A 15685-nucleotide genomic window follows, 5' to 3' on the forward strand; every position below is an offset into this window, starting at 1 on the left:
GAGGACGGGCGGCGCAGACGTGCGACAGGAGGTCCGAAATAAGATTTTGTAGACTGCACTCTTTCTTTTGAGCCTGTACCATGCCCTTCTCCTCTATTCCCAACCCCGAGCATGTCAAATAGCTGGGTTGTGGTTTTTACTCTTTATATTTATTTATCATTGGCATATTGCTCCGCTCCTAGTAAACTTTATCCGAACTAATCTTTCATGCTCTTTCTACAATGAGTCCGGCCGTAACGGATGCCTTACAAGACGTGCCTCGGCATAACTTGCCAGGGGTCCGGTATGGGAACAAACGAGTCGCCAGTAAAAGCCCCACCATAAAACTCGTATGGCTAAGTGAAAGTGTTAACGCCTTATAGTCTGATTGCTTGGTTCGCTGCATTATCACCTCCTTTACGGACCAAGACGTTGGATAAAGAGTGATTAAATGTTTTTCCGAACACCCCCGTACTTCCTACGAGGGGGCTGAAGCCGACGACTGGAAAACTTTCAGATTACATTAAAAAACGGCCGCACAGGAGGAATTCAAGCTTTGGAGCAAAAATATAAAATAGATCAATTATAAAATTGTCTTTTACAATTCTAATACACCTCACTCGAACATTATGTTCTTCGAGCATTGACCCTCTATCAGGCGGGCGGCTTCCAGGACGTCTTCAAAATAATGCTCCGGTTCATTACGGTCCTTGCCCTTAGGCGAACTCTTCGCCGCAACATCGACGACCTTCATCTTCCCCCAGAATGTCTTGACTCGGGCAAAGGCCATCCATGCACCCTCAATGCATGCTGACCGCTTCGCAGCATCGATACGCGGCACCGCATCAACAAGACGCCGCACCAGGCCAAAATAGCTCTGGGGAACAGGCTCACTCGGCCACAACCGGATTATGACGTTCTTCATGGCGTCGCCGGATATCCTATGAAGCTCAGCCCATTGGGACATTTGTTCATTTAGCAGCAGAGGGCGCTTTGATGCGCCAAATTGTGACCAGAAAAGCTTCTCCGTTGCATACCCCTCTTGCGCTTGGTAAAATTGCACCGCATCGGAAGAACTCTTCGGCAAGTCTAAAAATTCGGTCGGAGAACTCCAACCTGGTTTAGCTGAGCATAGTCCGGATCGCTAAACTTAGTCTAAAGCAAAAAGCGCTTACCGGCCGCTATCTCCTTAGCCTGCCGAATCTCTTCACGAGCTGCCCTAGACTCAGACCGAGCTTCACTCGCCTCTCGTACGGCATTATCAAGTTCAGCCACTTTGGCTTTATTTTCCTTCTCAAGGAATTCACAGCGGCTCGCAGTATTCTTCAATTCAAGCGCCAGTGCGGATATTTTCTCCTCACTTCGGTGCCGAGCTGCCTGTTCGGCTCTTAGATCAGCCGATGCCTTCTCGGCAGCCGCATCACTACACCGGGCCTGCTCCTTGGCCTGGACTAGCTTCGCCCGAAGAGCTTCAATGGCGGCAGCACCATCTGCAATCATGCACATTTCATATAAAACCCTTTTCGGCGTCAGGCCTACATTACAAGAACATTGGTGTAAGGAATGCTCGAACTATATACCTTGCAAGTCGTCAAGACGCCTGTTGATCAATGCAATATCACCCTCTGCAATATCCAGCTTTCGTTGCAGTTCGGCCACTTCCGTATTTCGGGTAGCCGCAGGAGGGGAGGCAGCCTGTATTCCAAGTTAAATCAAGGTTAGTAACTGAGCATATCTTTTTGATCCTCCGATCACTTCCTTCGGAAGGCAATCCGAGTCTCAGGGGCTACTGCATATACAACAGGTGCATTCTGTCAATATCATTCAATTGGCAAAACTACATCACAAACCTCAAAACCTCTTAGAAGGCTCGAGAAGGCCTCGTTCAATCCGCTTTTCGCGGATAGAACCTTTTCGACCACCGTAACAATCAAGGCACGGTGCTTCTCTAAAATGGACGCTCACCACAGCATGTCCGTCAACGTTTACGGTGCTCCGTGGTCTTCGGAAACCGCCGCTGGAGTACGGCATTCCTTTGAAGGAATCTGCCTATTCTCCTCCAGAATCGTCTCCGGCTGTAAAACGGACGGTTCGGGGCCGTCATTCTTGATTCCCGAACCCTGGGTGACAGAGGCACCACCTTCGGGTAACGCTTTCTTTGTTTCCTGCACCGCTTGACAATGGGGAGGAGCTCTTTGGGGCGATACCTCGGTACCATCCCCCCTGTTGGGCAAAGAAGCCGGAGATAGCGTGTCACTCTCCATCATCTCCGTAAGAAGGTCTCCCGAGGAGGAGGACGATCGACAAACACCATGCGTTAACCTGCGTGGATGTGCATATGTCGGATGATTACTTCACTAATAGGAAAAGAATGAGGTACGTTTAAAGTGCCCCAGCCTCACTTACAGTTTGGCCAGAGGTTCGTCCTCGCCAGAAAGCCTTACGGCAGCATCACTCGCCCGGCCCAAACTGCCCGACGATGGCATTTTTTCTCTATTGGAAGGCTTCCCCTCCTGATCTTCGAAAGCAGCCCTCTTTTTGCCATGGAGAGCTTCCTCCGCACCTTTGCCCTTGGGAAAAAGAGTTTCGGTTTCCTCGAACACAGCGTCTAATTCGTCCTCAGGGCGGGTATCACCTTCGGGCTCCCCGCTCTCGCCCCCTCTGCAGACACCTGGTACGGTGTGGGAATCAGCATTCTCGTCAGCAGGGCGGTCGCAGAGTCTTCGGGAAGGGGCGCCGGACACCAGATTAACACCGCTTTCTTTATCCAGTCCTGTATAGGGATGGATTGTTCAGTATCTTGTCAAGAGATGCTTGAATGGAAGGTGTTCAGAGTATGAATACTTACCACAGTGTCCGGATGATTGCAGTCGAGGCTGACGTCTTCGGTGGTGTCCGGCCATTGCTCTCGTTCCCCGAAATATAATTTCCACATTCCTTCGTGCGTGGTGCCGAAGAAGTGCTGAAGAGGCCACCGCCCTTCTGGATTGAACTCCCACATACAGAGAGGCCACCGCTGACATGGCAGGGTCCGGCGGACTAGCATTACTTGAACGACGTTCACAAAACCGATGCCCTTCTCGGTAAGGCTTCGGATGCGACCTTGCAGAGTTTGCACTTCATTGACGGATCCCCAGTCCAGTCCCTTATTGATCCATGAAGCAAGCTGAATTGGAGGTCCGGGTCGGAACGCAGGCGTAGCCGCCCACTTGGAACCCCGCGGCTCTTTGATATAAAACCACCCATGCTGCCACAGGTCAGAAGACTTGGCAAAAGATCCTTCAAACCAAACCGCGCTGGCAAGCTTGCCTATTGTGACGCTGCCGCACTCTGCCTGCTCCTCCTCTGTCACCTGCGGCCTCACGTCAAAGGTCTTGAGCCATAAACCAAAGTGCGGAGGAGTCCGGAGGAAGACCTCACACGTGACGATAAATGTCGAGATGAGGAGAATAGAGTCCGGGGCCAGATCGTGAAAGTCTAGCCCATAGTAGAACATGAGCCCCCGGACGAAGGGGTTAAGCGCGAACCCTAAACCATGGAGGAAGTGGGACACAAACACTACCCTCTCGCCGGATTTGGGGGTAGGAATGACCTGCCCTTGTGCAGGAAGCCGATGAAGGATTTCCGGGGTCAGATACCTCGTTGCGCGGAGCTTCGCAATATCCTCCTCTGTGATAGAAGAAGCCACCCGCTGACCTTGACGGCTGGATCCGGACATGATTAGGGCTGGTGGCGATGGGAACCCGAGGGTTGGAACTTGGGGTGGCTAGGGTTGAGGAAGAAGCAAGCGCAAAGGAAGAAGACGAGTCTTGGACCCTATATAAAGACCCCAGATACTAAACGTATCCACCTGGGTCTCGAAACTTACCTATCCCTAGAGAGTTGTACCCAGGGAATGGTTGGGTTACCCACGCTTGCATTAATGAAAATCCCGTGAATAAGGGAACACGATCTCTGCCAGTAAACCGTGTTCCGAGACGTGGGGCGACGTGCCAGCCAACGGTTGAAAATTGTAACCGGGCAGGCGTGACGCGATGTCATAAACAGTTATCAACAAATTAGACTTGTGGAATATTGTATTTTCTGCAATTATATACATAGGTCCGGATATATCTACTACATCCGAAGACTATTCCGGAGTCCGGAGGGAGGGAACCCGCCTTGCAATGCCGAGGACAATCTGCGCACCGGACTCCTCGTCATTGAAGCCAGGTTCAGGGGCTATCGAGGGAATCCTGGACTAAGGGGTCCTCGGGCGTCCGGCCTGCTATCCATGGGCCGGACTGATGGGCTGTGAAGATACGAAGGCCGAAGACTATACCCGTGCCCGGATTGGACTTTCCTTGGCGTGGAAGGCAAGTTAGGCGACCAGCTGTGAAGATTCTTCTTATGTAACCGACTCCATGTAACCCTAGATCTCTCCGGTGTCTATATAAACCGGAGAGCATAGTCCGGATAGAGGACATTCATTACCATATTCACATAGGCTAGACTTCTAGGGTTTAGCCATTACGATCTCGTGGTAGATCAACTCTTGTAACACTCATATTCATCAAGATCAATCAAGCGGGAAGTAGGGTATTACCTCCATAGAGAGGGCCCGAACCTGGGTAAACATCGTGTCCCCCGTCTCCTGTTACCATCGATCCTAGACGCACAGTTCGGGACCCCCTACCCGAGATCCGTCGGTTTTGACACCGACACCAGGAGCAACAGCATGCGTCGCCATCGCACGGCGACCACGGGCACGGCGCGGGCGACGCCGCTCGTCGCTTCCTCCTCCTGAGCCCCCGGCTTGGGCATACAAGGGTAGCGGGTACCCTGGAGGAGGCCGCTCGCACCAAGGCCTCATCTCCAACTGCATCGCCACCTCATCACGGTGATGAACCATCCTCTTCTTCAGCGGAAGCGGCCCCGAATCATCGCGGGGAGCCTTTCCTTTCTCGCCAGCAGAAAACCTTCGGATCGGCGCCATTGCTGTTGGCAATGGGGCAAGGAGGAAGAAGCAAGCGAACCGTGAAGAGATGGGCGATGGGGGCTCCGCCCCCTCCCCATTTATAGCGTAAGAAGGCCAACCGGCGCCTCCCACGATCACAGGTAATGATGATTTTCCTTGCATGTTGCAGGGACTTGTCAACTCGAGCAGTTGCCGAGGCAGCGTGGGGAAGTGGAGACACCCACGTCCAATCAACCGCCACACGTCGACCAAGGCCGCAGGCTTTTGGGGCCCGCGGCGCTCCGCGCTTGACCTTTGACTTCGCCGCGAAGCCAAGCCCGAGCGCACCTTGGGCCCGGGGGCTACTGTCGACGTTCTGGGAATGGGGGTCCCCATACTTGCCTGCCTGCGGCCCACGGCGTGGCTGCGCTAGCAGGCCTGTACGACCCATCTTCATCAACAAGGCAACCAAGACCCTCACGAGGGGCCAAGCCTCGCAAGGCGGACGCCGCAAGACCTCCTCAGGAGCGGCCTCACCAAGCTGCCTCGCAAGGAGCAGAGATATCAAGGCAGGGCAAACCTCGCGAGGCTCTCGTGACGTGAGCCATGACGATCAAGATCAGGCGGGCGCCAGCGCGCATAGCGTCCTTGTTTCCTCTTCGGTGCTAAGGAGGCCAGCACAGGCGCGGAGTACCGAGGCATCAGGAAAAGGTTTCCATATCAGTGCAACAAGACCAAGACCAGCCGAACGGCGGGATGGAGGTCACCATGGAGCCTGAGACGGCGTCACCACCAGAGCTTTCCGCAGGCGAAGACCGCTTTTGTCAGGATAAGCTGTACTAGATGTCCCCTTTCAAATTGGCCGTTATTGGCTCCCTTCCCGCTCAATATTTGGGGAGAGGACCAGGGCCTATATAAGTAGAACTAGCCACCACAATAGGGGGCAGCTTGATCTCATCTGATCGAGAGCCAATCCTTAGCCACACACCAAACACAAGAACACCCCAACCTCAGGAGGCTGTTCTTCCCCTTGTACTGTTCATCATCAGCCCAAGAGGCAATCCACCACCACCACACTGGAGTAGGGTATTACACCACCACGGTGGCCCGAACCAGTATAAATCTTGTGTCTTTGTGTTGTGAGTTCATCGAGTTCGTCCGCGAGATCTTAGCGAGCTAGGGCGTAGATCGGTAGGGAGGAAATCTCCATGCGCACCCTAGTGTTCGAACCTTGAGGGTTTTGCCGGAACCCGAGATCCGACAAACGTCTTCGCGATCCAACCGATCAAGTACCGAACGCATGGCACCTCCGCGATCTGCACACGTTCAGCTCGGTGACGTCCCTCAAACTCTTGATCCAGTTGAGGCCGAGGGAGAGTTTCGTCAACACGACGGCGTGGTGACGGTGATGATGAAGTTACCGACGCAGGGCTTTGCCTAAGCACTACGACAATATGATCGAGGTGGAAAACTGTGGAGGGGGGCACCGCACACGGCTAAAGATCAATTTGTGTGTCTATGGGGTGTCCCCCTCCCCCGTATATAAAGCAGGGGAGGAGGAGGAGGGCCGGCCTCAAGGGGCGCGCCCAAGGGGGGATTCCTACTCCTAGTAGGAGTAGGTTTCCCCCTTTCCTAGTCCAAGTAGGAAAAGAAGGAAGGGGAAGAAGGAGAGAAGGAAAGAGGGGCCGGCCCCCCAACCCAATTCGGATTGGGTTTGGGGGGCGCGCGCCTCCACCTGGCCGCCACCTCCTCTCTTCCACTAGGGCCCATGAAGGCCCACTAACCCCACGGGGGGTTCCGGTAACCCCCCTGGTACTCCGGAAAATGCCCGAACCTATCCGAAACCTTCCCGGTGTCCAAACATAACCTTCAAATATATCGATCTTTATATCTCGACCATTTCGAGACTCCTCGTCGTGTCCGTGATCTCATCCGGGACTCCTAACAACCTTCGGTACATCAAATCACATAACTCATAATACAAATCGTCATCGAACGTTAAGCATGCGGACCCTACGGGTTCGAGAACTTTGTAGACATGACCGAGACACATCTCCGGTCAATAACCAATAGCGGAACCTGGATGCTCATATTGGTTCCTAAATATTCTACGAAGATCTTTATCAGTCAAACCGCATAACAACATACATTGTTCCCTTTGTCATCGGTATGTTACTTGCCCGAGATTCGATCGTCGGTATCACCATACCTAGTTCAATCTCGTTACCGGCAAGTCTCTTTACTCGTTTAGTAATGCATCATCCCGCAACTAACTCATAAGTCACATTGCTTGCAAGGCTTATAGTGATGAGCATTACCGAGAGGGCCCAGAGATACCTCTCCGAAAGATGGAGTGACAAATCCTAATCTCGATATATGCCAACCCAACAAAACACCACCGGAGACACCTGTAGAGCATCTTTATAATCACCCAATTACGTTGTGACGTTTGATAGCACACTAAGTGTTCCTCCGGTATTCGGGAGTTGCATAATCTCATAGTCATGGGAACATGTATAAGTCATGAAGAAAGCAATAGCAATAAACTAAACGATCATAGTGCTAAGCTAACGGATGGGTCTTGTCCATCACATCATTCTCTAATGATGTGATCCCGTTCATCAAATGACAACACATGTCTATGGCTAGGAAACTTAACCATCTTTGATTAACGAGCTAGTCAAGTAGAGGCATACTAGGGACATTCTGTTTGTCTATGTATTCACACATGTACTAAGTTTCTGGTTAATACAATTCTAGCATGAATAATAAACATTTATCATGATATAAGGAAATATAAATAACAACTTTATTATTGCCTCTAGGGCATATTTCCTTCAGGCCACCCCACGCCTGCCGGCGGCCAGACGCGTAAATGGACGAAGAAGATGACCACGGGGAATATTCGGTTTTACAGTAAATATTTACGGAGTCTGTTCTGCTACTATCCAGATGCTACCGTAAATCAGGTTTAAGGATTTTTCTTGTAGTGTTTTTTCGATACCGTGATATAAGGGATCTGCTAGAGATGCTCTTAGAGAGCGAGATCCTTCCAAGCTCAAACTATGGTCCACTATCTGTATATGCAAATGCCTAGCTTAGGTATTGACAATTCGAGAACGTGATAGTTCAACATTTACACGCGCGTGCCTATCGACACTGCTGTTCAATGACTTCATGTAGCGCCCGTCTCGACGCCGCTACGTCTCTCCCGGCGACGAACGGGTGCACGAGCAGGTCCCCGACGGACGTCCACTTCCGGTGGTCCTTCTGTAGGCAAGCGGCCACGAAACCCCGGAGCTCCGGCGACGCTGCGCCGTTGGTTAAGTGACGGCAGCTCGCCGAAGCAGACGGCGCACATGAGCGCCGCCCAGCTCGGCTTCTGCCCGGCGAGGAGCAGCAGGTACCGCCCCATGAGGAGCTCCAGGACGGTCACCCCAGGCCCCACACGTCGGTGACGTAGGGGTCGACGGGGCCCTTCTCTTCACCGTCGCCCTGCAATGACCGCTCCGTGTCGAAGCGCTCGGGGCTCATGTACGCGGCGGTGCCCTCGTAGGCCGCATGGTATTTGCCGGCGCGGGAGACGACCTCGACTATGCCGAAGTCGGCGATCTTGACCTGCCCGCCACTGTTGACTAGAAGGTTCGCAGGCTTGATGTCGCGGTGGACGACGCGGCGGGCGCGGAGGTACACAAGGCCGGAGAGCGCCTGTGCCTCCACCTCCGCCAGCGCCTCCACTGGGAAGCCTCCCTGGCCGGCGCGGACGAGCAAGTCGAGCGAACCGCCGTCCATCAGCTCGAGGAGTAAGGCGGAGTCGCCGGACGCCGTCGGGAGGACGGAGTGGCACCGGACAATGTGCGGCGAGTTGATGCGGCAGACGACGCCCACCTCCCCGTCGGCGCCCGGATGGCCGCGGTGAATGATCCTGAGCGCGTACAGCGCCGACATGCGGTGATGCGACACCTTGTGGACGGTGCCGCCGTTCCCGCGCCCAAGGACGGAGAGCCTGTCGAAGTCGCTCAGGCGGAACTCGCCGTCCGGCCGAGCCGCCGAGGTGGACTGCGTCGCCACGGTGACCGGCGCCGGGGCAGGGCCCATGTGGGGGCGTCGAGCATGAGGTGAAGCTGCGGTAGTCGTCTTTCTCTGGCAGCCGCCATGATCTTGATCGCCGTGTGTATGTGTGTGTGTGTTTTGCAAGAACTGTATTGGCAATAGTATGATGAAATTGATGATTGAATGTAGAATATGTGAATTGCATGATGTATTGCTCTTCGTGCATAGGCACGTATATATGATGTACAAAGGTGGGCCACGGACCTCAACTATACAAGGAACTAGGAGGCGGGCCCAATACACAATATGCACATAACACATATACTCAACCCCCCCCCCCCCCCCCCCCGCAGTCGAAGCGGCACTGCGGCTGACGCAAAGACTAGACCAGAACTCCTCAAATGACGCCGTAGGCAAGCCCTTGGTCATGATATCGGCAAATTGTTGGGAAGTAGGGACGTGTAAAACACGAATATGGCCAAGGGCCACCTGTTCCCGAACAAAATGAATATCCAACTCAATATGCTATGTCCGTTGATGATGCACCGGGTTAGCGGAGAGGTAGACCGCCGAGACGTTGTCACAGTAGACCACTGTGGCACGGTCAATAGGGCAGGAGAGCTCCTGAAGCAGCTGGCGAAGCCACGAACACTCGGCGACGGCGTTGGCTGATAACCCACAAGTATAAGGGATCGCAACAGTTTTCGAGGGTAGAGTATTCAACCCAAATTTATTGATTCGACACAAGGGGAGCCAAAGAATATTCTCAAGTATTAGCAGTTGAGTTGTCAATTCAAACACACCTGGAAGACTTAATATCTGCAGCAAAGTATTTAGTAGCAAGGTAGTATGGAAGTAACGGTAACAGTGGCAAAAGTAACAGTAGCAGTTTTGTAGCAATCGTAACAGTGGGAACGTAAAAGTAACTAAGCAAAGATCAATATGTGAATAGCTCATAGGCATTGGATCAGTGATGGATAATTATGTCGGATGTGATTCCTCATGCAACAGTTATAACATAGGGTGACACAGAACTAGCTCCAGTTCATCAATGTAATGTAGGCATGTATTCCGAATATAGTCATACGTGCTTATGGAAAAGAACTTGCATGCCATCTTTTGTCCTACCCTCCCGTGGCAGCGGGGTCCTATTGGATACTAAGGGATATTAAGGCCTCCTTTTAATAGAGTACCAGACCAAAGCATTAACACTTAGTGAATACATGAACTCCTCAAACTACGGTCATCACCGGGAGTGGTCCCGATTATTGTCACTTCGGGTTGCCGGATCATAACACATAGTAGGTGACTATTGACTTGCAAGATAGGATCAAGAACTTAAATATATTCATGAAAACATAATAGGTTCAGATCTGAAATCATGGCACTCGGGCCCTATTGACAAGCATTAAGCATAGCAAAGTCATAGCAACATCAATCATAGAACATAGTGGATACTAGGGATCAAACCCTAACAAAACTAACTCGATTACATGGTAAATCTCATCCAACCCATCACCGTCCAGCAAGCCTGCGATGGAATTACTCACGCACTGCGGTGAGCATCATGAAATTGGTGATGGAGGATGGTTGATGATGACGACGGTGACGGATTCCCCTCTCCGGAGCCCCGAACGGACTCCAGATCAGCCCTCCCGAGAGAGATTAGGGCTAAGCGGCGGCTCCGTATCGTAAAACGCGATGAATCTTTCTCTCCGATTTTTTCCTCCCCGAACGTGAATATATGGAGTTGGAGTTGAGGTCGGTGGAGCTCCAGGGGGCCCACGGGGCAGGGGGCGCGCCCCTAACCCTCATGGACAGGGTGTGGGGCCCCTGGTGTTGATTCTTTCGCGAGTATTTTTTATTAATTCCAAAAATATTCTCCGTGAAGTTTCAGGACATTTTGAGAACTTTTATTTCTGCACAAAAATAACACCATGGCAATTCTGCTGAAAACAGCATCAGTCCGGGTTAGTTCCATTCAAATCATGCAAGTTAGAGTCCAAAACAAGGGCAAAAGTGTTTGGAAAAGTAGATACGATGGAGACGTATCATTGGCCACAGCACGATACTCAGCCTCAGCACTGGAACGAGAGACCGTAGGCTGCCGCTTGGACGACCACGGGATAAATGAGGGTCCAAGGTAGACACAATAGCCCAAAGTGGAGCAACGAGTGTCAGGGCAGCCCGCCCAGTCTGCATCAGAGTACGCGGTGAGGGCGGTGTCGGCGGACGCGTGAAGCGTGACGCCAAGATCCATAGTGCCACAGATATAGCGGAGAATCCGCTTGACGGCGGTCCAGTGAACGTCTCGAGGAGCATGCACATGAAGACACACCTGCTGCACGGCATACTGGATCTTCGATCGAGTCAGAGTGAGGTACTGGAGAGCACCAATGATAGACCGATAGAAAGCAGCATCCGAAGCAGGAGAACCATCCGTGGCAGAAAGCTTGGCCTTCGTATCAACAGGCGTAGCGGCGGGCTTGCAGTTAAGCATGCCGTCGCGTTCCAGGAGCTCATGAGCGTATTTTGGCTGATGAAGGAAGAAGCCATCCGTACGGCGCACCACCTCGACGCTGAGGAAGTAGTGCAAAGGACCCAAGTCCTTGATGGCGAACTCAGCGCGAAGACGAGTCGTGAGCTGACTGAGGAGACCAGCCGTACATGCCGTCAGGATGATGTCGTCGACATAGAGCAGCAAGTAGGCCGTGTCAGAGCCGTAATGATAGACGAGCGAGGCGTCCGAGCGGGTAGAGCGAAACCCAAGCTGGTGGAGAAACACCGCGATGCGCTGGTACCAAGCGCGCGGAGCCTGCTTGAGTCCATACAAGGACCGCGAAAACAGGCACACTTGGTCGGGGGCGCCGGGGGCGCCGAGGAGGCCGAGGGCACCGGAGGCGCCCAGGAGGCCGGGGGCGCCGAGGGGGCCGCGGGCACCGAGGGAACCGTGAGGGCTGCGGGCGCCAACGTCGGGGGCACCGGGGGCACCAGCGCCGCGGCTGAGGGAGGTGCCGCATGCGGGGGGAGTACCTCAAAGCCAGGGGCAGGCCAAGGGCGGCGCGAACCTCCCAGAAGGGGCGTCGAGGCTCCCGTGTCACCAGTGAAGGGAGGAACAGCCGGGGTTACCTGCTGAAACGGAAACACATGCTCATCAAAGTAAACGTGCCGGGAGGTGAACACACGGTGGGAGACCGGATGATAGCACCGATATCCCTTGGAGTTAGAGGGGTAGCCGATGAAGATGCAAGCGACAGATCGAGGTGCAAGTGAGGGAGTCCTGGATTAGGGGGTCCTCAGACAGCCGGACTATATCCTTTGGCCGAACTGTTGGACTATGAAGATACAAGATTGAAGACTTCGACCCGTGTCCGGATGGGACTCTCCTTGGCGTGGAAGGCAAGCTTGGCAATACGGATATGTAGATCTCCTCCCTTGTAACCGACTCTATGTAACCCTAGCCCCCTCCGGTGTCTATATAAACCGGAGGGTTTAGTCCGTAGGACAACAACAATCATACCATAGGCTAGCTTCTAGGGTTTAGCCTCTACGATCTCGTGGTAGATCAACTCTTGTAATACTCATATCATCAAGATCAATCAAGCAGGAAGTAGGGTATTACCTCCATCGAGAGGGCCCGAACCTGGGTAAACATCGTGTCCCCCGCCTCCTGTTACCATCCGCCTTAGACGCACAGTTCGGGACCCCCTACCCGAGATCCGCCGGTTTTGACACCGACATTGGTGCTTTCATTGAGAGTTCCACTATGCCGTCACCGTAAGGCTAGATGGCTCCTTCGATCATCGGCAACGATGCGATCCAGGGTGAGGTTTTCCACCCCGGACAGATCTTCGTATTCGGCGGCTTCGTACTGCGGGCCAATTCACTTGGCCATCTGGAGCAGATCGAGAGCTGCGCCCCTGGCCATCAGGTCAGGTTTGGAAACTTGAACTATACTGCCGACATCCATGGAGACTTGATCTTCGACGGATTCAAACCCATGTCAGGTGCGCCGCACAATCACGACGAGCATGACTTAGCTCTGCCGTCGGACAGTGTTCGGGAGATCACACCTGCGACTACTCCGGCCCTCAATCCGGAACAAATTGCGCCATCCGAGGACGGGTGGATGGACCCCGCCACGGAGGCCGCACACTCAGTTGCGATAGAGCCGAATACTGACTTCACATCCTATGAGACCCGTGTTGCCGAACCGTTGGATTCGTCCCCAGCCATGGGCTCCGAGCCGCCTGCGTCTGTGCCTATCGAATCCGATTGGGCACTGATCATGGAGTTTACCTCCGTGGATATCTTTCAGCACTCGCCCTTTGGCGACGTGCTCAACTCGTTGAGGTCTCTCTCCCTGACAGGAGACCCTTGGCCGAACTATGTCCGGCTAGAATGGGATGTGGACGACGAAGAAATTCGCTCCCCACCCACCACCCACTTAGTAGCCACTGTCGACGATTTAACCGACATGCTCGACTTCGGCTCCGAAGACATCGACGGTATGGACGACGATGCAGGAGACGAACAAGAACCACCACCCACAGGGCGCTGGACTGCCACCTCATCGTATGACATATACATGGTGGACACTCCAAAAGAAGGGGATGGAGATAAGACAACGGAGGATAATTCCTCCAAGAAGCAATCCAAGCACCAACGTCAGCGGCGCCGCTCTAAGTCCTGCCATAGCAAAACCAGCGATACCGGCACAAGAGACAATAACGCTCCGGATAGTGCCGAAGACGACGACAATCCCCTCCAGCCAGACCTCGAGCGGGAGGATGAACAAGCTAGCCCTCCGAAACAGGCAGCAGACGGAGAATCAGAGGATGACAATTACATGCCTCTCTCCGAAGACGAGGTGAGCCTCAGCGACGAAGAATTTATCGTGCCTGAGGATCCCGTCGAGCAGGAGTGCTTCAAGCGCCGGCTTATAGCCACAGCAAACAGCCTGAAGAAAAAGCAACAATGGCTTCGAGCTGATCAAGATTTGCTAGCGGATAGATGGACTGAAGTCCTTGCGGCCGAGGAATACGAACTCAAACGCCCAACCAAGAGTTACCCAAAGCGCAGGCTGCTACCCCAACTCGAGGAGGAAGCATTGAAACCTACATCACCAGTGTATGATGCGGCTGATCGGCCACCTCGTGGCCGAGACAGAGAGGCATATCAGCCTGAAGTCCAGCCCGCACCCCGCCGCCGTTTAAACAAAAATACCAAGGCCCGGGGCAACACGCGGGACCTGCGAGACGTATTGGAAAACAAAGCAAAACATGCAAGATCGATCTACGGATCACGGGGGCGCGCCCCAACGCGGGATGATGAACGTCACGCCGGATATACTAAAAGCAAATCCGGCTGGGCCGAATATAGCAGACAAGACTCGTACGGACTGCGTCGTGATATAGCCCGGCACAGAGGCGCCGCACACCCCCTATGCTTCACTGATGAAGTAATGGATCACGAATTCCCAGAGGGTTTTAAACCCGTAAACATTGAATCATGTGATGGTACTACAGACCCCGCGGTATGGATAGAAGACTTCTTCCTCCACATTCACATGGCTCGCGGGGACGATCTACATGCCATCAAGTATCTCCCGCTAAAACTCAAAGGGCCAGCTCGGCATTGGCTCAATAGCTTGCCGGCAAACTCCATCGGAAGCTGGGCGAGCCTGGCAGATGCATTCCTGGACAATTTCCAAGGCACTTATGTGCGACTGCCGGATGCTGACGATTTAAGCCATATAACTCAGCAGCCAGGGGAATCGGCCAGGAAATTCTGGACCCGGTTACTAACTAAGAAGAACCAAATTGTCGACTGTCCGGATGCAGAGGCCTTAGCGGCATTTAAGCGTAACATCCATGACGAGTGGCTCGCCCGGCACCTCGGCCAAGAGAAGCCAAAATCCATGGCAGCCCTCACGACACTTATGACCCGCTTTTGCGCGGGCGAAGATAGCTGGTTGGCTTGTAGTAACAATACAGCAAGCAAGCCTGGCACATCAGAGGCCAGGGATAGCAACGGCAAACCACGACGCAACAAACACAAGCGCCGCAAATATGGTGAAAACGCCGAAAATACGGCAGTTAAATTGGGTTTAGGGGCTCAAAGTCCGGTCAGCGGAAAGGGCCACCCAAAAATAACAATTCGGGTCCATCCAGTCTGGACCGCATACTCGATCGCCAATGCCAAATTCATGGCACCCCAGGAACGCCAGCCACCCATACCAACAAAGAATGCTAGGTCTTCAAACAAGCCGGCAGGGCAGGCGCCAAAAACGGAGAAGGGGGGTCTCAAAGCGATGATGGCGACGAAGAGCCCAGATCACCGAACACAGGAGGGCAAAAGAAATTTCCCCTGCATATTCAATCGGTGAATGTGGTACATACCACCCAAATTCCCAACTCGGACCGGATATGCACCCTTAGGGATGCCGACTTAACGGAACTAGTCGTCCCACAATATAAACTAGGGCCGGTCACCTTCAACCACATGGATCGTCCGGTTAACACCAATCAGAGCAATCCAGCCGCACTAGTCCTCGACCCAATAATTGACGGGTTCCACCTCACTCGAGTCCTTATGGACGGAGGCAGCAGTCTAAACCTGCTTTACCAGGACAAATCTGCTTCACCAGGACACAGTGCGCAAGATGGGCATCGATCATTCGGTGATCAAACTCACTAAAGCCACTTTCAGAGGCAT

The 15685-nt window shown here is 53.3% G+C and overlaps 1 pseudogene; it reads right to left on the reverse strand.

The window, feature by feature from the left end:
- Positions 1–8065: 8065 nt before the first annotated feature.
- LOC109780009 (mitogen-activated protein kinase kinase 9-like) lies at positions 8066–9072 on the reverse strand (annotated as a pseudogene).
- Between the last annotated feature and the right edge of the window lie 6613 nt (positions 9073–15685).

Source organism: Aegilops tauschii, chromosome 4 (assembly GCF_002575655.3).
Source record: "Aegilops tauschii subsp. strangulata cultivar AL8/78 chromosome 4, Aet v6.0, whole genome shotgun sequence".
Classification (NCBI taxonomy): domain Eukaryota; kingdom Viridiplantae; phylum Streptophyta; class Magnoliopsida; order Poales; family Poaceae; genus Aegilops; species Aegilops tauschii.